The sequence below is a fragment of the Callospermophilus lateralis genome, chromosome 3 (genome assembly GCF_048772815.1).
Source record: "Callospermophilus lateralis isolate mCalLat2 chromosome 3, mCalLat2.hap1, whole genome shotgun sequence".
Taxonomy (NCBI): Eukaryota; Metazoa; Chordata; class Mammalia; order Rodentia; family Sciuridae; genus Callospermophilus; species Callospermophilus lateralis.
The window spans coordinates 174,146,034-174,167,164 of NC_135307.1; the positions used below are offsets into that span (position 1 = coordinate 174,146,034).

General features: G+C 44.6%; 1 protein-coding gene and 1 non-coding gene across 2 annotated transcripts in view; one reads left to right on the forward strand and one right to left on the reverse strand.

The window, feature by feature from the left end:
• Positions 1 to 3,997: 3,997 nt before the first annotated feature.
• Trnaa-ugc (transfer RNA alanine (anticodon UGC)) lies at positions 3,998 to 4,071 on the reverse strand. The gene has a single exon. It is a non-coding gene; the product is annotated as a tRNA-Ala (tRNA).
• Positions 4,072 to 11,739: 7,668 nt separating this feature from the next.
• Positions 11,740 to 21,131, forward strand: part of Kif3b (kinesin family member 3B) — a 41,771-nt gene continuing 32,379 nt past the window's right edge. The window contains exon 1 of the mRNA XM_076851683.1: positions 11,740 to 11,844. The gene's annotated coding sequence lies outside the window, so the exon portion shown is untranslated. The remainder of the gene's footprint in view (positions 11,845 to 21,131) is intronic.

The window sequence follows — 21,131 nt, forward strand, 5'->3', positions numbered from 1 at the left end:
TTCATGTGTGTAGTTCTATGAATTCTCACACATACATCTCTATAACACCACCACAAACAGGACCCAGAACCGTCCATCAGCCCTCAAAAAGCCCTTGCATTTCCCTTTGTAGTGACACGTTCCTCCCACCTCAACCTGGAGCAACCACAGATCCTTCTCTAGTTTTGACTTTCAGAGAATGTCACCCAAATAATCATATAGTGTTTTTTGGTACTAGGGATTGAATCCAGGTGTCTCTCCAGCTTTCTTTTTTTGAGACAGTCTCACTAAATTGATTAGGGCCTTGCTAAATTTCTGAGGCTGGCCTTGAATTTGTGATCCTCCTGCCTCATTCCAAGTTGCTGAAATTACAGGTGTGTGCTATCACACTCAGCACTATGTAACCTTTTGAAACTGACTCTTTCACTTACAATAATCCTTTGAGATTCATTTAAGTTACTGCAGGAATTAATAATTCATTCCTTTTCTTTTTCCTGTTTTTTTTTTTTTTTTTGGGGGGGGTGGGGGATACCATGAATTGAACTCAGGGCACTCGACCACTGAGCCACATCACCAGCCCTGTTTTGTATTTTATTTGGAGACAGGGTTTCACTGAGTTGCTTAGCACCTGGCCATTGCTGAGGCTGGCTTTGAACTTGTGATCCTCCTGTCTCAGCCTCCAGAGCTGCTTGGATTATAGATGTGTGCCACCACGCCTGACTCATTCCTTTTTGTTCTAAACTATGTTTCACTGTATAGATCTACTGGTTTGGGGAAATTATGAAGAGTGTGTGCTTAGACTATTCAGGATGCTGTAACAAAGTGCAGTGGACTGATTGGTTTATAAATGACAGAAATGTATTTATTATAATTCTAGAGGCTGGGACATCCAAGATGTAAGTACCAACCGACTTAGTGTCTGGTGAAGGCTTATTCTCAGATTCATAGATGGCACCTTCTCATTGTGTTCACACTGGTAGAAGGAATGAGGTACCTCTCTGGAATCTCATTTTATAAGAGCACTAATCCAATTCATGCAGGATCTGTCCTTGTGGTCTGATCATCTCCCCAAAACCTCACTGCCTACTCCAACACTGTCAACCTGGGAGCTCGGACTTCACATATGAATTTTGGGGGGACACAACTTTAGAAGATAGAGACTAATGGAAAGTCTTTTAAGTTATTGGGGGGGTGTGCTCTTGAAGAGAATGGTGGAACATTAGACCATTTTCTGTTTTTTCATTTCCTGGCCAAGAGGTGAACATTTTGCTCTGCTTCATGCTCCTGCTGTCGGTACTGCCTTGCCACAGGCCCCAAAGCAATGGATTCAGCCAGTTATGGGCTGGAACTCCAAAACTGTGAGCTCAAATAAACCTGTTTTATTTATCAGCCGATTTATCTCAGGTCTTTGTTATGATGATGAAAATCTGACTCGCCCTTGGGGAAGTCCAGCAAAGGGTACTGGGCTCAGGTAGTCATGATGATGGTCAAGTGCCCACAAGAGACAAGCCAGTGAGATTGGAGACTGGGACTAGATGCTGGGAGGTGAGTGTTGATCTCTGATTTCTATGAGTTGAAGAAAAAAGTCACATCATGTTTTCCACCAGTGAATGAGGAGGGGAAGTCCCTCCCGCAGATGTGAGACAGGATGTAGGGATTCATGTGGGTGTCTAAGGCCCCGGCAGGGAAAGGTGGGTGGCATCTATGAGGAATCAGGGCCTGATGTGACAGCTTGCAGAAGGGAGTGGCACACTGCTACAGCTTCTCATGGAGCTGTGGGAAGGGCTTGGGATGGGTGTCAGCTTCTCTACCCAGGATAATCACATTTCCCCAGAGCTTACTGATAATGAGGTAAAAGACCTGGGAGAGGATAGGAGACCAGGTGTTTAGATGTAGGAGTGACAGAGAGCTTTAGATATCCTTTTTTTCTTTTTTCTTACCAGGGATTGAACCCAGGGGCACTTAACCACTCAGCAATATCCCCAGCCCTTTTAATTTTTTGTTTTGAGATAGGGTCTTGCTAAGTTGTTGAGGGTCTTGCTACATTGCCAAGGCTGGCCTTGAACTTGCATTCCTCCTGCCTCAGCCTTCCAAGTCACTGGGATTATAGGTGTGAACCATCATGCCCAACTGGCTATATCTCTTTAAATTATGTGAATTATTTTTATCTATTGTTGCCAATAAATAAACCCCAAACTCAGCATCGAAGACACCAAATATTTATTATACAGTTTTTTGAGGGTGAGGAATCTGGAATCAGCTTTTCTGGGCATCTCTGGCTCAAGTCTTTCATGAGCTTATAGTAAAAATGTCATCCAGGACAGGGGTCATCTAACGGCTTCACTGGGGCAGGAGGATCTACTTCTAAGATGACACATTTGAGTGGCTGTTGGCTGGAGGTCTTGGTTCCAAACTACCTGATTAGCCAGAGACCTCTGTTATCCTCAATATGGGCCTGTCCATGGCACTTCTCTCAATGTGGCACTGATTTCTCCTACAACAAGGGATATAATAGAGAGCAAGAGACCAAGATGGGAGCTGGGATGTCTTCTATAATCTAGTCTCAGGAGTGGCATATAGCATTATTTCTGCCATGCATTGTTTCTGCGTGTGATCATGTAGGCCAATGCTGGTTTAGAGTGACAAGGGTCCATACAAGGATTTGAATACAAGAGGGAGGTCACTGAGGGCCAACTTAGAGCTGGCTATCGCCCATGTTAATGTATTACCAAATTCAAGTTCTTCTGTAAATTTAAAGAGATCACTGAGACATTCTCATTTAAATAAAAAAGAAACACAAAACCTACATGTTTCTATTATACATACATATGTAAAAATATAGAAAATGATCTGGGGGCTGGGGATGTGGCTCAAGTGGTAGTGCGCTCACTTGGCATGCGTGCGGCCCGGGTTCGATCCTCAGCACCACATACAGACAAAGATGTTGTGTCCGCCAAAAACTAAAAAATAAATGTTAAAAATTCTCTCTCTCTCTCTCTCTCTCTCTCTCTCTCTCTTTAAAAAAAATTGACTATGCTAGAAGTTCTTAAGCTGAGTGACATGCAGCTGTTAAGAAAAAAAAAAAGAAAATGATCTAGAAGGACACTGTTATATTATCTCCTGGAGAGGGAGATGGAATGGCAGGTATATTTTATTTTCTTCATTCGTTTTTTTTTTTTTTTTTTTTGTGGTGCTGGGGATTAAACCCAGGGCCTTGTGCATGTGAGGCAAGCAGTCTACCAACTGAGCCATAGCCCTAGTCCAGTAGGCATATTTTGAAAGGGAACTTACCATTTTTATACTGTTTTTCCATATGATTTAAATCATTTGCAATAACATTGTGTTCTTGGGTTGCTATTTTGACATTTTGTTGCTAGATAGCAAACCACCCCAAACTTATTGGCAGAAACAAGGCTTATATTCTGCTCATAGATTTGGTGGGTCAGAAAATTGTACAGGACACAGCATGACTAAAATATGGGGCTTAGCGAGGGCCTTTGACTAGAACACTACAAATGGCCTCAGTGTAGCTTGGGTTCCCTCACAGGATGGTTGCTAAGTTCCAACAGGAAGTATTCCAGGAGAAGTCATCTGGAGAGAGAATATTCCAGAAAAAACAGACAGTGCTGTGTGTCTCCTCCCCATGTCCCTGACCTCCTTGCCTAGTACTAGGGATTGAACCCAGGGCACTCTACCACTGATCTACATCTCCAGCCCTTTTTATTTTATTTTTATTTTTTTATGTTTTTTGGGGGTACTGAGGATTAAATTCAGGTCACTTGACCACTGAGCCACATCCTCAGCCTTATTTTGTATTTTATTTAGAGACAGGGTCTCACTGAGTTGCTGAGTGCCTTGCCGTTGCCGAGTCTGGCTTTGAACTCACAATTCTCCTGTCTCAGCCTCCTGAGCCACTGGGATTACAGGCAGAAGCCACTGTACCCAGCTCTCTATCTGTCTGTCTGTCTGTCTATCTATCTATCTATCTATCTGGATATTTATCTATTTATTTTTCTGTATGTGGTACTGGGGATCGAACCCAGGGCCTTGTGCATGCAAGGCAAGCACTCTACCAACTGAGCTATATCCCCAGCCCTCCTTTTTTATTTTTTGAGATGGAGTCTTGCTAAGTAGATAAGGCTGGCCTCAAACTTGCAATCCTCCTGCCTCAGCTTCCTGAGTCAATTGGATTACAGGCATGTGCCACTGTGCCATGCCAGACCTATGTCTTTTTTACCCAAACTTGGAAGTCATATTGTCAATTCTACCATACTCTATTCTTCTTTTTCTTTTCTTTTCTTTTTTTTTTTTTTTTTTTTTTTGGTACTGGGGATTGAACTCAGGGGCACTCAACCACTGAACTATGTCCGCAGCCCTATTTTGTATTTTATTCAGAGACAGGGTCTCAGTTGCTTAGCGCCTGAGGCACTGGGTGCAATCCTCACTACCATAGAAGAATAAATAAATGAATAAAAGGTTTTGTGTCCATCTACAACTAAAAAAGAAAGAAAGAAAGAAGGAAGGAAGGAAGGGGAAAAAAGAAAGAAAGAAAGAAAAAAGATTCAAGGAAAAAAAAAGACATTCTCCTCCAAGGGATGTCAAGGAATCTGTAGGTATTTTTATTTTTAAACTGCCTCAGTTAGCTGGGCAGGCCTGTAATCCCAGTGGCTGAGGCAGGAGGATCTCAAGTTCAAAGTCAGCCCCAGCAACTGAGTGAGGCTATAGGCAACTCAGTGAGACCCTGTCTCTAATAAAATACAAAAATAGGGGTTGGGTTGGAGTTGTGGCTCAGCGGTAGAGCGCTCGCCTAGCAAGTGCAAGGCCCTGGGTTTGATCCTTAGCACCACATAAAAATAAATAAAATAAAGATATTATGTCCAACTACACTAAAAAATAAATATTAAAAAAAAAAGTAGGGTATTCCACCTCTTGGGTCCCCTTCTTCCAAAGGAGAAGTCTTTTCTGTTGTCCTTTAATAAACTTCTACTTTCCACTCTGAAAAAAAAAAAAAAAAAAGTAGGGCTGGAGATGTGGCTTAGTGGTCAAATACCCCTGAGTTCAATCCCCAGTACAAAAAAAAAAAAAAAAAAACCCTGCCTCCGTTAGTTATAGAATCTAAAAATCTATTTTAAGAGTTGGAGATGGGCTGGGGATGTGGCTCAAGTGGTAGCGTGCTCGCCTGGCATGCGTGCGGCCCGGGTTCGATTCTCAGCACCACGTACAAAGATGTTGTGTCCGCCGATAACTAAAAAATAAATATTAAAAAATTCTCTCTCTCTCTCTCTCTCTCTCTCTCTCTCTCTCTCTCTCTCTCCCCCCTCTCTCACTCTCTCTTAAAAAAAAGAGTTGGAGATGACATTTGGAGGCTGCTTTTCCTAAGATGGCGGATGGGGAGCAGCTGGGAACCCACTCAAGGTGCTACATCCACACTCTTACTCCTTCTGTCCTTTTCTCCTTGAGCCTGAGCATTGTAGGGAAATTGAGACAACTTGTCAGTTGCAATTTACAATTAAAAAAAAAATACTTGGCATTGAACCCAGGGACACTCTATCACTGAGCTACATCCCCAACCCTTCCTTTTTTAAAAAAATGTTTCATTGTTTATTTATTTGTTCTAATCAATTGCACAGGACAGCAGAATGCTCTTAATTCATTGTACACAAATGGAGCACGAATTTTCACTTCTCTGGTTGTACACAAAGTAGGGTCACACCATTCATGCAATCATACATGTACTTAGGGTAATAATGTCTCATTCCACTATCTTTCCTTTCCCCATGCCCCCTCCCCACCCCTCTGTCCCCTTTGGCCAAACCAAAATTCCTCCACTCATCCCATCCCCCCCATTATGGATCAGCATCCACTTACCAGAGAAAACATTTTTCTTTGCTTAGCATGATATTCTCTTAACTCCATCCATTTACCTGCATCCATTTACCTCTTTTATTGCTGAGTAATATTCCATTGTGTAATATACTACAGTTTCTTTATCCACTCATCTATTGAAGGGCATCTAGGTTGATTTGACAGTTTAGCTACTGTAAATTATAATGCTATAAACCATGATGTCCAGCCCTTCCTTTTTATTTTGTACCTTGAGACAGAGTCTTGCTAAGTTGCTTAGGACCTTGCTAAATTGCTGAGGTTGGTTTTGAATTTGTAATCCTCCTGCCTCAGCCTCCAGAGTTGCTGAAATTACAAGAGTGTGCCACTGCTCCTGGCTATTATTTTTTGTTGTTGTTTCTTTTCAGTACCTAAAAACCAAGCCCTTAAAGCAAATATTAACATATAGATTTACTTGTTTCCCAGGCCTAACTCCAAAAAGAACTTGAGGAAGTCTGCAAGAATTCACACAGTATAATAATATGATTTAAAATCTATAAATATATCAAGAAACCAAGGTGATGGGAAAGGAAAAGTTGAAATAGTAAGATGAGACCAGAGGGGAAGTTAGTTATTAAAAATATAGGCTGCAAAGTCTTCAATAAGTATTTGCCTTTGTAGGAATGGAAGGAATTACATATGTTATGTGATCCACTTCCCCAACTGGGTTTTGAAATCCCTCTCCAACGACTCTGTCAGCCTGTTTGTTCAGTAAGGCATGTCTGGCCATTGGAATGTACAGACCCCAGATCCACAAACTCAAATGTCTCCAAGGGCCAGACAGGCAAGGAGAGGGAATGAGGCAGGTTTGGCAGGGATTGGTGCTGGGGTAGGGTGAGTGAATGTGCAATCCTTTACTCTGTAAAGCGTAAGGGGTGCTATTGTTACCCTCCAGCTAATTATTGTCGAGTGGGGACGTTGGTAGAATGTAGCCAGGTCTTTAGATCTGGGCTTTTCAAGAGAAGCTGAAAATCCCAGTTTTTATGGGACATCTCCTGGTTTTTATTTAGTCTCAATTTTGTAACACTGGGAAGGGCAAACAAAACGCAACTGTGGGTAGATGCTGGCCACAATCAGTTTGTGAATTCCAAAAAGGCCAAAGTCACAGGCTCTGAAGTTGAGTTAGAACAGGTTTGAATTTGGCTCTGAGACCTTTTCACTGGATAATGGGAGGCTCAATTCTCTTCTGTAAAATGGGGCTTTTCAGGAATACTTACCCATATTATTGAATGCTCTTCAAAAGTGTTTCTTTTTTTCCCCTTCCCCTTCCCCTACATACTGGGGATTGAACCCAGAGGTGCTTTACCAGTGGGCTACATCCGCATCCACAGCTCCCCCTCCACACTCTTTGTGTGTGTGACAGTCTCCCGAGATTTCTTAGGACCTCAGTGGCTAAGGCTGGCTGTGAACTTGGAATCTTCCTGTCTGTCTCCAGAGCTGCTGAGATTATAGGCATGTGCCACCATACCTGGCAAAAAACAACATTTTCCATGACAATATGGTATTTCCCCTCACCAACATTTCAACTCAGCTATCCATTCCCTCACGTTGGACATAATATTTCCCTGTTGTAAACAAAACCGAGATGAATATGCATGCGCCTACATCTTTGAGCATATTTCCTTGTTTCCTCAAAATCTGTTCCTAGATGTGGAATGGGCTGACTCAAATGCTTATTAATCATCATGATAATTTTCCTTACGATTTGTGCAGTTTCTCACTCCATCATCAGTGGGATAAAAACACTCTTCTGTCTATCCTTGCCAACACTGATTTATGCTTTGAAAAAAATCTGTGAATTTGAGACGTGAATGATGATAATGTATGTTTTATAATAAGTGTGCTGTGTGCTGCTGTGGGCCAGTCACAGAGGATCCAAACAAGTTAACACGAAACCCAGTCCAGAGACTCAGGTACAAGTCCCAGTTCTTCTATGGCCTCCTTCTGGCTCTAAGATTTTAATGTCACTGCTCTCTCATCCCTCGCCATTAACATGCTCTACACCTGGGACAGTTTTTCACACTCATTTCTTGGACAAATCCTCACAGCCACCCTGCAAAGGGGCAAATAGGGAAATGAGGTCTGAGAGGTGAACTAACTTGCCCAAGGTCACATAGCCCTTAAGTGCTTGGGAAGGAAGCAATTAGCAGCCAACTCTTGTCTGGCTTTCTTCAGAAACATCAAAGATGTGAATTTAGAAACCATTAGCTCAATTCCCAGCCTGGAGCCTCCCTCAGGTCCCTGAGTCTCATCCATATGGAACCTGGGCATGCAGCCAAGCAAGACCATCAAGTGTGTCTCAGGTGCTTGGCCTCCACCCAAATACAGCATCTTGTTTCTTCCTGAAAGGGGCTCTGGGATACCTCCTTGTATTCTAATAAATAATTCCTTTTGCAGTCTTTTTTACACAGCCCCTTTCAGTTCTCTTCCCCCAATACTATTAAATTTCCAAGAAGCCTGAACGCTCTCACCAGAAGGACTCCTCACATTCGCAATTATTATTTCCCTGGAGGACACCACGGTCCCACCCAATAAAGGAAGGAAAGAAATCTCCCATTTGTGGGACACATATTAGGTGGCAGGCATTGTCCCAGGCTGTATCTTATTCAATCCTCATGATAAACCTGAATAGTAGCATTTATAGCTCCATTTCGCAGATGAGAAAACTGAGTCTAATGAGGTCAGTAACTTGCGGTGAGTGGGTCACTCGGCTAGCTGGTGAGGCATGGAACTGGGATTCAAACCCAAGTCTCTTTGGACCTGACAGTTCCTCTTTGTCATTTTTCATAGCCCAGAGCTGTGGTGTCCAATATGGTTGTCACTAGCCACAGGTGATGATTTAGACATGAATTAATTAAATTAAGTAAACAGGATTCAGTTCCTCAGTAGTCTCATTTCAAATGCTCAATGGCCACATGTGACTGGTGTCTAGCAGACACCATCATGGTAGAAAGATTTGTTGAGTGGCAGCACTTCTAGAATGTCAGAGAAGGAGGCAGTCTAGTGATTTTACCCTTGCCTGGGAAGCCAATCCATGTCATTGGTCAGCTCTATAGGGAGTCCATCAGGAGTTCCTTTCTGTAAGCAAGGTCATAGTAAAGCCAGTCAGGGGTTTCTGGTCTGCGTTATGCGTTTCTCCTGGTTTGGGCTTCAATCAGTGCCAACAGGTTCCTTCCCATTTTCCCCTGCTGCCTCCCAATCCCCAGGTATCCAGTGGTCCTCCTTTATCACAGGGGATTAGGCTATCCCTGGTCACTAAAATTGGGGTGTCCCCACAGGAGAAAGCAGATGGGGATCAAGCAGTTTCACAACACAGTATACTTTGTCCTGGCTAGGTCACTGGGTGACATGCTTGCTTTTTGGAAGAGAGGGTCTCCCTGAGTAACTATGAGGTGCAGGACTGACCCACTCCTTGGCAAAGGGGACAGAAAACTGGTTAAAATGGGATGGCTTTTTCCTGCCCAGCAGCAAAACCTCCTTCCTGTGTTTGGGGAATCCTTGTTTATGCCTGGAAGGCAGAATTTCCCTCCTAGCTAGAAGCTCAAAGGGTCAGATATTTGCCTTTACAGCTTCTACTGCAAGCAGATGTGCATGTGGACCGGCTCAACCCATCTTTGAATGTGGGGAGGTTGCGTGCATGTTGCGTGCATGTTGCGGGGCGGTGCTGAGACACTGTCCATGGTCAAATGACCTGAACCTGGTGAAAGCTGGGGCATTTGGTGAACCCAAGGGACCGGCCCAGTACCATGTGGTCCCACATGACCTGAACTCTGTCCTTCCTGGCCACTTCTAGAAACCAGGACAGGTCAGCACTGCTCTAGAATGTCAGAGAAGAAAGAAAACTTGGTGATTTTCCCTGGCACAGGAACCAAAACATCTGCCATTTGTCAATCCTATAGGGAGTGCATCAGGAACTTCCTGGTAGTTTTGTGGACTTCCCATTGCCCCGCTAACAAATTCTTTTTCTACTACCATTAGTCTGGGTTGGTTTCTGTAGTTTCTGGTGAAATGACATGAGATGCTCACTGGAATTAGACCTCGTTTATAGGGTGGAGTTTCTCTAGGGGAAGCAGAGGGAAGGGTCTCCGCTCTGGTCCACCTGATCTTTCCAGATTGGGTCCCCTTGTCCACTTCTCCCTGGTGTCTTTCCCACTATTAAACTCTCAACATTTCTTCTCTTTAACAAATGGAGCGAATCTTCAGAACTGGAAGGTTTGGAAGCCTTGCTCTCACTTTTCAAGACTTCTTCATCCCCATTCAGACTTAGGAATCCAGAAAGTCCTTTCTCTATTTTTTTTTGCTGAAGCAACTCTTCTCTGAGTAATAAATGCCCCACCATCCAGGTTGAATGGAAAAGCAGGTAAGGTGTGAGAAAGAAATTCCAGGTGAAGCCAGAATTAGACAGGCAGTCAGCATAGATAGGTAAATCGAGTCAGGGCAGATCCAGGAGGCCAATTTTGAGTGAATCCGGGAAGTTGGAGACTGTCCCCTGAAGGATTGAAATGTTAATTCCTTCAGAGCCCTTCTTCCACCCTTGTCAAGAACCTGCCCCAGCACCAACCTGTTGCCAAGGTAACCTCCCTACAGGAAGCTATAAGGTTGTTAAGGTGTCCTTAGAACAAAGGAAGCCTAGGATTTACAAAAAGAGAAGACCTCACCTTGCTTCTTGGGATACCAGGATACCAGCTATGGCCCCCTTCTCCCTCCCTGGAGAAGTCTGTGGTACCCCTTTTTAAATAACCCCTGCTTTATGTGCTTGCCTCCACTCCTTTAAACTTCAACATGTGAGGAAGCAGAACTCCTCACCGATAGATAACCATAAGTATCACAGGAATGGAAACTCACAAGTCTGAGGGTCTCGAGTTTGAGACTACATCTCCACTGGTACTATATACTAATATACTGCTACTATATTAAAAAACAGGAGCCAGGCACAGTGGCACGTGACTGAAATTCTAGCAACTCAGGAGGCTGATCAGGACTGGAGGATTGCAAGTTATAGGCCAGCCTCACCAACTTAGTGAGACCCTGACTCAAAATTTAAAAAAAGTAAAAAAAAGGATTAAGGATGTAGTTCTGTAGCTCCGTGGTAAAGCTCCCCCTGTTCAGTCCCCACCCCCCAAAAAATTAGTGGGCTGGGGATGTAGCTCAAGCAGTAGCGCGCTCGCCTGGCATGCGCGGGGCGCTGGGTTCGATCCTCAACACCACATAAAAATAAAATAAAGATGTTGTGTCCACCGAAAACTAAAAAATGAATGTTTAAAAATAATTAGTGTTAATCCGGGAGTTGCTATGATCGGTTTAGCTTTTAGCAGCATTATTCTAGCATATCGTGAAAAATGGTTTGGCGGGGCAGGAGGAATAGAAGCAGATAGGCTACAGATGACAGTGCCTAGCCTTGCTTGGGGCGGCGCCACTGAAGATGGAGAAATAGAAGATATATCGAGAGGCAGACGAAGGGACCTGGGAATGCTGGAGGTGAGGAGTGAAGGGTCGAGGAAGCTGCTCAGGGGCAATCTGAGACACAAGTCGGATCATTCAGGTCCCAGCGCTCCAGGAAGGGTGCAGAGGCGGCAGGAACGGCATGGCGAGACCCAGGCAGTGCAGTGCATTCCGTCTTCCAGACCCCAGGCCAGGCGCAGGACGCCGGCGGGCTGACCAGCCACCCCGCGCGGAGCCGCTCCGGCTCCCGGGGCTGGGGAAACGCGGGCGCCGCAAGGCGCCGCCCAGACCCCGCCCCGCCCCACTCCGCCCCGCCCGGCCGGCAGGCTTTCCCTGGCTTTGCGCGTGTCCCAATAAAGTTATTGAAATTGACACCGGTTGCTAAGGAAGTGGGTCGCCGAGCCGGGTTGCTAAGGAAGTGAGCGGCCGCGGTCTCTCCCCATCCGGGGCAGTGGGGAATGGCTGAGCCCGGGATTTGCCGCTGTCGCCGCCGCCGCCGCCGTCGCCGCCGCCGCCGCCCGCTGTTGGCTCGGGCCGCAGGTGAGTCCGGAGGGGCCCGGTGTCCGCCGGGCCGATCCCTGCGGCCGCCTGGCGGCAGACACGGCGCCCGCGCCCGGCTTTGCTGCCCCGCGAGCCTGAGCATCCTCTGCCCTGCCTCCGGGCATCCTCCGGCGGTCCTGGAGTCCTCGCTCCTCCCCCAGGCGGGGTCGCAGCCCGACCCCCCCAGACTTGGCCGCCCAGGGTCACAGTCCCACAGGAGGGCCTGGGCCGGTGGTCAGGGACCCGTCTCGGAAGGATGACTGGGGAGCAAGAGCCTGGGGGACCACCTGGGCGCTGTCCCTGGCTCGCTGTGTGACCTTGGGCAAGTCCTTTCCTTGCTTTGCCCTCCGTTGACTTGTTTGTCTAATGGGTTCCTAACACCGTGCTCAGTTAACTAAGATGAGACGCATACGTGAAAGTGCCCTAAGTGGGAAGAGCGAGAATTCTTAGGGCGCCCTAGTGTGGGGCCAAGAGTCCTGTTTGAAGTCTGAGTGTCTTGAATTTGAGACTACATCTCCACTTAGTAACCGTGGCCTTGGGCAAGGTAACCTCCGTGAGCCTTCTTTTCCTTATCTCCAAAATGGGATGTTGGACTGCTGTGGGAATCCAGTGAGACAGGTATGTCAGCCAGTGTGCACATGGGAAGTGCACTTTGCGACAGGTAGGATTTAGGCCTGCCCTGTGCCAGCTCATATAGGTAGGTATTCCTACCACTGTTGACATCCTCCCAGCCCCAGTTTTACTTCTCCGTTCTGCTTAGAGCGCAGAAGGTTTCTGCAAGTAGTGACATGAAGTTCTTATAGATGGTTTGTGTTATGGTCATATTTTCTACTTGTGCCTTTTTGGTCATTTTAGAAGAAAATGTTGTTTATATATATATAAATTATTACTGTTTTAAGTATTTCCCCAAAGATATATACATAATATGTATATATCTTTGGGGAAATACTTAAAACAGTAATAATTATCTGTAAGTATATAATTAAAAAGAGCATTTCAGATATATTATCTCACTTAATTTTTACATAGACTGTCAAGTATTTGGTGATGTCATCCCCATTTTGCAGGTTAGAAACATGGTTGAGAAAATCAAATGAGAGTTGGCTGCAGTAGCACATGCATGAAATTCTAGCAAGTCAGGAGCCTGAGGCAGGAGGATTACAAGTTTGAGGCCAGCCTCTGCAAATTAGCAAGGCCCAAGCAATTTAGTGAGACCCTGTCTCAAAATAAATAAGTGCTGGGCATGTATCTCGGTGGAAAAGCAGCCCTGAGTCTAGCCCCAGTACCAAAAACAGAAAGAAAAAGAAATTCAAATAACATGTCTAAGAATCTTATGCCTATTATGTGATGGAGCCCTTACATGTTTCCAGGTAAATCCTTTGTGTGTGTGTGTGTGTGTGTGTGTGTGTGTGTGTGTGTGTGTTTTACTGGGGAGTGATCTCAGGACCTCATACATGGTAGGCAAGCACTCTTATCACTGAGCTACATCCCTGGCCCTTTTTATCTAATTAAATTAATTTATTTATTTATGACATTGGGGATTGAACCCAGGGGCAGTTAAGTACTAAGCCACATCCTCAGCCTTTTTATTTTTTTTATGTTGAGAACAGGGTGTTGCTAAATTGCTGAGGCAGATCTCGAATTTGAGATTTTCCAGCCTTAGCCTTACAACTAACTGGGATTATAGCTGGGCACTACTGTACCTGGCTAAATCCTGTATTTTATCCTCTGCTTTCTTAACTGTTAAGAACTTAACTGTATGGGCTGGGGTTGTGACTCAGTGATAGAGCGCTTGCCTAGCACGTGAGGTACTGGGTTCCATTTTTAGCGCCACAAATAAATAAATAAATGAAATAAAGGTCCATCAACAACTAAAAAAAAGAACTTAACTGTAGCTGTTACAAGGCCACAAGGGTATATTCTTTTGTCACTTCTAATTGCTTTCGCTACAGGCTTTTCTTCCAATGGCATGAAAATAAGATTTTTTTTTTTTAAGAGAGAGAGAAAGAGAGAGAGAGAGAGAGAGAGAGAGAATTTTAATATTTATTTATTTTCTTTAGTTTTCGGCAGACACAACATCTTTATTGTATGTGGTGCCGAGGATCGAACCCAGGCCGCACGCATGCCAGGCGAGCACACTACCACTTGAGCCACATCCCCAACCCCAAAAATAAGATTGTAAATAAAGCTTTATTTAAGTAGATACATCCAAAAAAGAGCTGGAAGGTTAAACTATGCTCCTTCGTCTCCTCCTCTTTAAAATGGTAGCAGTCAGCTAGATGATCCTGAAGGCCCTTAGAGGCCTGCTGTTTAGTTGTGGTTAAAAGCTGCCTTCAGGTCTGGCTTTTTATTTATTTATTTATTTTTTCCTTGTGGGGATCGAACCCAGGGCCTCGTGCATGCCAGGCAAGCACTCTACCAGCTGAGCTATATTCCCTAGCCCAGACTCCCGCCTTTTAACGTTGGTGCACACCTGTAATCCCAGGGGCTCAGGAGGCTGAGGCAGGAGGACCACGAGTTCAAAGCCAGCCTCAGCAACTTAGTAAGTCCCTAAGCAATTCTGCAAGACCCCGTCTCTAAATAAAATATTCAAAAAGGGGTTAGGAATGTGTCTCAGTTGTTGAGCATCCCTGAGTTCAATCCCCAGTACAAAAAGAAAAACCTGCCCTCAGGCTGCCTGGGTTAAAATCACAGTTTTCCCCTGTACCATTGAGCAGTTGACTTCACAGTTTGTGGTATAGTTTTCTCAATGGCAAAATGAGGATAAGGCAAGACTATTAAGATTTATTTGAGCCTAATCCATGTAAAGTGCCTGCATGTGTGGTCATTGTTAACTGTCATTATTTGGGTTTAACATGGCCCTAATACTATACTTTATATTCTATTTATAGTTGGTGAATGATTAAAGTATGTGATGATAATGCCAGGTCTGTCAGTCTCTCAAGGTCATTGCAAACATGAAACAGTAGTCATCACTGCGTTATGTATGTCGGTATTATTACAGGGTTGTCCCAAGACCGGCCCTTCCGTGCCAGAATGGATTGCAGAGAACTGGGAAGGCTGATGGGAGGATGCCAGGATTGGTAGCTTGACACCTAAATTCAGTAAATGTTTATTAAATCCCTCTGTGCCAGAGACATGGAGGACATTCCATCTCCATATCCTTCAAGGAACCCGAAGCATAGTTTACAGCTTACTGGCATTTGGCATGATTTGACTTCTTTAAATGAATTCCTATATTGTGTTTGTTCCAATCATAGAGTGAAGTTGGAGATTCACATCTCTTCTATTGTGTCCAGAGACTTCTGTTAGGGGGCTGGGGGAGAAGCCTCGGGTTCCTCCCTGTGCCTTTTCATCCACTAATTAATTGGTCCCTGGAAAAGAGCCTTCTCTTAGATCTTTAACAATACAGTGCTTTCTCTCCAGTGCCTAATGATTTTAAAAAGTTAAATGTGCCTTGGGCTGAGGCTGTGGCTCTGTGGTAGCACACTTGCCTGGCATGTGTGAGGCACCAGGTCGGTTCTCAGTATCATGTATAAATAGAATAAAGGTCTATCAACAACTAAAAAAATATTTAAAAAAAAATTAAATGTGCTGTTACTTATTTGGTTTTATTAGTAGTCCTTTATGCTGGTGTGGCACTTGCATAATCCTAGCCACTCTGGAGGCTGAGGCAGGAGAATGGCAAGTTCGAGGCCAGTTTGGGCAACTTAGCAACACCCAAAAATAAGAAGGGCTGGGGATGTAGCTCAGTGATGGAGCACTTGCCTAGCATGCGCGAGGTCCCAGGCTTTATCCCCCGTACCACGAAGAAACCAACTTCAAGGAAGATGAGGTGCAGACTAAGATCTCCATGATACAGTCAAGGAAGCTGAGTAAGAGAAGCCATGCAGAGGCTAGGGCTGGGACTGGGGCTCCGGGGCAGAGCCCTTGCCTAGCACGCGTGAGGCACTGGGTTTGATCCTCAGCACCACACGGAAATAAAACAAAGATATTGTGTCCACCTATAACTGAAAGCATATTAAAAATACCCAAAGAAGCCATGCAGCTAGGGAGTGGCCCCTTCATGTGGAGACCAGGTCTTCTGACTCCAAGTTCAACGCACTAGCCATGCTGCTCCCTCGGCTTCATTCCACATTCACTGTCATCTGGCATGTGCCAGCCCTGTGGGAACTTGGGGAAATGATGGTAGAAAGGTAGAGGGGTCCTTTTTTTGTGTGCAGCCTACATTCTAGTGGCAGCAAACGGAGAAATAAACCAGCCAATGAACAAGGTCATTGGAGTAGGAAAAAGTGCTCTGAAACAATACAAGAGTGGTCATGGCATAGAAATTGCCTTCTCTGGGGGACTGGGGACACTGCTACTTTAATTGGGTAAGGCAGTGACATTTTTTGCTGGGATTTGCTCCCAGGAAGGGGCCAGCCATTTGAAGATGTGTCAGAAGGAGCAGCCAGCGAAAAGGCTCGGAGGTGAGAACAGACTTTGTCAGTTCCAGGAACTGCAAGAAGGCCAGAGTGGCTGCAGTGGGTGAGTCCAGGCGAGAGAAGAGAGATGGTGGATGATGGTGGGGGTGTCTCAGGTTATATAGGACCTTGTTTGTAGGCTGGAGTAAGGAGTTGGATTTTCTTCTGAAAACAGTGGGGATGAGTGATGGCCTTTGGGATGGTGAGTGACATAATCTAGGTTTTTTTTGTTTTTTGTTTTTTTTAATTCCCTGTGGGCTGCATATGGTGGTCCAGATCTGTAATCCTGATGATTTAGGAGGCTGAGACAGGAGGATTGCAAGTTTGAGGCCAGCCTCAACAACTTAGAGAGACCATCTCAAAATAAAATAAAAAGGGCTGGGGATGTAGCTCAGTGGTAGAGTGCCGCTGGGCTCTCTCTCCAGTGCCACAGACACACACACACACATACACCAAAAAAAAAAAAAAAAAAAAATCTGAGGGCTGGGGTGTAACTGAGCAGTAGAGAGTGTGTATGGAATGCCTGGTGCCCTGCCTTGTATGCTCAGCACCACAAACAAAAAACCCTGGCCTCTATGTGCCTGGTGAATTTTGGAGGGCATTGGAGTGGCAGCCAGGAGACTAGTCGGGAGGCTAGGTGTGAGATGATGGTGGCAGTGGAGGTGGAAAAGAAGGATGGAGGGGTATGTTTTTAGTAGGATGGGGTAGGAGGTGAGAGGAATTTCATATGACTCCTGGGTCTTTGGTCTGAGGAATTAGGTAGATGTTGGAGGTACCATCTGCCTCTAAAATGACCGTAGAACTTTTGGGGGAGGTGCCCTGAAGAAGGACTGGCTGTGTTCCCTCTGAATTCTCCAGAGGAAAGGCACCAGCTGTGAATGTCATACCTCAGAATCTGTGGGGCAAGAAATCCCAGCTTCGGCTGGGAAAGAGAGCCAGGCACATCAGACCTAAGCCTTCACCTTGGCCACCCATCAGCTCTGCTTTTCTCCCAATCTGGCTCTTTGCCAGCTTGTGGAGTGGCAGGCGTGGACTTTGCCAGGGCGGTGCCCATCTGTCTCATGCTGTTGGCATCGCTGCCCTGACTCCATTCTTGGCTACTGGAGGCTGGAAGGAGGCTTGCCAGCTCTGGGAAGCAGAGTAGGATCACTAGCAGGTTTCACTCCCAGCGCCTCAAATGGCCATACCCTCCCTGCCAAAGCGGATCTTCCCTGGCCACGGAATGGTGATTCTAAAGTTTCAGGGCTTCTGATTTGGAAATCTTTGAAAAACTATTGTGTTCTGCCAGTATTCCTAGAGGATCCTTGAATGGAGTATCTTATCCTGAGTAAGAGAATTCAAGCCTCACTTTTATGTGTTTCAATAATCGTACTTGTAAATTTGGCATGTTGGTGTTGTAAATTCAACACTATGAATGGTGAGATCCGTAGTCTGACCACTGCCACTCATATAGCTTTGTTTGCAGTCAGTCAAAATCATGTGCAGTGTGTATTGTCCCATGTACAGATGAGAACATCGAAATGCATAAAAGTCATTCCTGTTTGTCAATAATATTAAGTACCTGTAGGTGCTGGGTTAGATAGATACTTGTTGCTCAGAGTGTGTTCTGTGTGACAGGGGTACCCATGTCTCTGGAACCTTAATGGAAATGCAGAATCTAAAGCTGGGCATGGTGGCACATGTCTGCAATCCCATCAGTTCGGAAGGTGAGACAGGAGGACTGTGAGTTCAAAGCCAGCCTCAATAACTTAGGGAGGCCCTAAGCAACTCATTGAGACCCTGTCTCTAAATAAAAAGGGCTGGGGATGTGGCTTGGTGGTTAAGTGCCCCTGGGTTGAATCTCTGGTACTAAAAAAAGAAAATCAATCAATCTAGGCCTAGTTCTAATAAAAACAGGTCTGCCTGTTTTTACCAAAATCTCCAGATGTTTTCTGTGCATGTTAACGTTAGCTAGGTAGTCAGATGGAAAACTAGGATTTGCCAGTGATGATGACAATAAAGTAATGTGAGTCACTAACATTTATTTAACCCGGCATTGTTCCTCAAATGTTGGCGCCTTCAGTCCTCACAGTAGCCCTGTAACACAGGTACCATTCATCCCACTTTCCAGAAGAGGAAACTAGAGACACAGAGAAGTCAAATAACTCCCCCATGTCGGCGGACTCCAAGTTCATTTCTCTTTCTACCACTTATTTGTTCATCTATTTTTCTTTCTTTTTTGGTACTAGGGATTGAACCCAGGGCCTCGTGTGTGCTGAGCCTGCACTCTACCTCTGAGCTACACCCCACCATCCCCACCTGTTTTTCATGTGGGTGGTGACACATCCTGATGTTGTGACTAATTTTAAGTGCTGATGCAAAAATGACTTCAAAGAACATATGAGGAAAGCAAGGGGAAAACCCTTACACTATTTTAGCGTAAAGATGGGTGTCAATGACTTGACTAAAGAGGCCACAGTTAGCCAACTTGGTAAGATAGCCTACTTCTCACACTTGATAGTGGTCTTACTCCAGGCGGGAACCAGTGAGCTTTTATTCTGAGTCAGCCTTAAATGGGTTCTTGATTCTGGTCCAAAGGCAATAGGTCCTGGGTAGAGGTGGGATTCTAGTAGCAATTCTGCCACTTGGTGTGTGCCTTGGAGTAAATAACTCAACCTCTCTGGACCTCAATATCTGTCTGTTTCTATCTCTGTGTTTATAAATACAAAATAGTGACATGGGGGTAGTCCTTTGCAAGGCCCTTCCAGCCCCGCCTAAAAGATTGAGCCTTGAGTTGATATTTTCTTGTCCCTAGGTGACTTCATGCTGGGTTTTTTCCCAGACCTGTGGGTGAGGCTCTTTGAGCATATTTCTTGGCCTTCAGGGGATGTTACACTCTGCTCATCTTATCAGCATCACACATCTACACTGCAGCTTGGAGTGTTCTTGTTTAAGGCTCACAGTGTGGTGACACATTGTGCCTCCTCACTTTGTCACACTGATTGTGGCCATTGAGCTCTTCACACACAGGCAGATCTATCTTTAGTATGCTGATTTATTTAAAACATAATTTGCATTGAAGAGTGAACCAGTGATAATGGCCTGGGGGTGTGGTTTTATTTTTAACATTTTGGCAAGATATTTGCAGCTCTTGCATTTTCTCACAAGGTGAACATAGCATGTGAATGGAAGCGGGTCCAAGTGAATTTAGGAATTGTCGGAGATTTGGGGGATTGGACCATGAACACGCTCTTATCCACCCTGGGTCCTTCATGTCACCTTCAGTAGTGGTTTTGGGAAAGGTTTGCTTGGGCTTTTGTGTTTGACATAAATTAAATGGAAACTAAAAGCTCATAGAATGATCTCCAGCAGCTTCATGAATTGCAGAGATTGTTACTTTTATAACACATTTTAAGAACCTAAGCAAAAAAATCTAGCTAGTAAATCATAAAAGATTCCACCCAACAAGGTAATATGTCAGCTTAAGTTGCTTAAGATAACCGCAAAAAGGTAGTATGTGGTGGAAGCAGATCCTGGTTTTGCAAGATCTGCAATAAGGTGTTAGATTCTAGCCTAAGAACTGTGTCCATTATTTTCACTTCGTTAGTTCCTCAATTATTGACTTTTCTAAAATAGAATTTTTCCTTCTTTATAAAGTAGTAATTATTATTCCATTGAGGAAAGGTGAGGAAAATCCTGAAAAGATCGAAGTAATAAGATTCAGCCAGGGGCTGGGGATGTGGCTCAAGCGGTAGTGCGCTCGCCTGGCATGCGTGCGGCCCGGGTTCGATCCTCAGCACCACATACAAAGATGTTGTGTCCACCGAAAAAGACCAAAAAATATATATATATTAAAATTCTCTTTCTTTCTCTCTCTCTCTCTCTCTCTTAAAAAAAAAAAAAAAAAAGATTCAGCCAGGCATGGTGACACATGCCTGTAATCCCAGCTGACTCTGAAGTCTGAGGCAGGAGGATCACAAATACAAGGCTAGCCTGGGCAATTTAGTGAGGTCCTGGCCCAAGATAGAAAATAAAAAGGTCTGGCAATGTAGTATAGGTGGTAAAGCACCTGTGGGTTCTGTCCCCAGTACTGCAAAAATAAATTAATAAAATAATATAAATAAGTTTATTCACCTGAAGTCCCATTACCCAGCAATAATCACTCTTACCTTTTTATTGCACATATACAAGTATATTCCTAAATATAGTTCTCTCATAGGTATATAGTTCTTATCTATTCCCCTGTTTTGTTGTCAGACAATGTTCAACATTTAAATACTATAAATAACACTACAGGGAACATTTTAATTATGGTTATCTTTATAATTATCCAGTTTGTGTAAAACTTTCTCTATTTTTGATGATTTCTTTAAATTAGATCCCTTAATCATTAAAGTTTTTTGCTGTGCTGGTGAGGGAATACAGGGCCCGCTCATGCTGGGCAAGTGCTCACCCAGGGCTGCACCCCCAGCCCTGGCAGCCTATTTCTTTTTTTAAAAAAAAAAAAAACACCTTTATTTTATTTGATTATTTTGTACTGGTGCCGGGGATGGAACTCAGTGCCGCACACATACTAGGCAAGTGCTCTACCACTGAGCCACAGCCCCAGCCCTGCCTATTTCTTAACACTTGCTAAGCTTCCTTTTTATTTATTTATTTTTGGTACCGGGGATTGAACTTAGCCACTGAGCCACATCCCCAGCCCTATTTTGTATTTTATTTAGAGACAGTTCTCACTGAGTTGCTTAGCACCTCACTTTTGCTGAGGTTGGTTTTGAACTTGAGATCCTCCTGATCCTCCTGCCTCACCTCGTGCACCACTGGGATTACAGGTGTATGCCACCG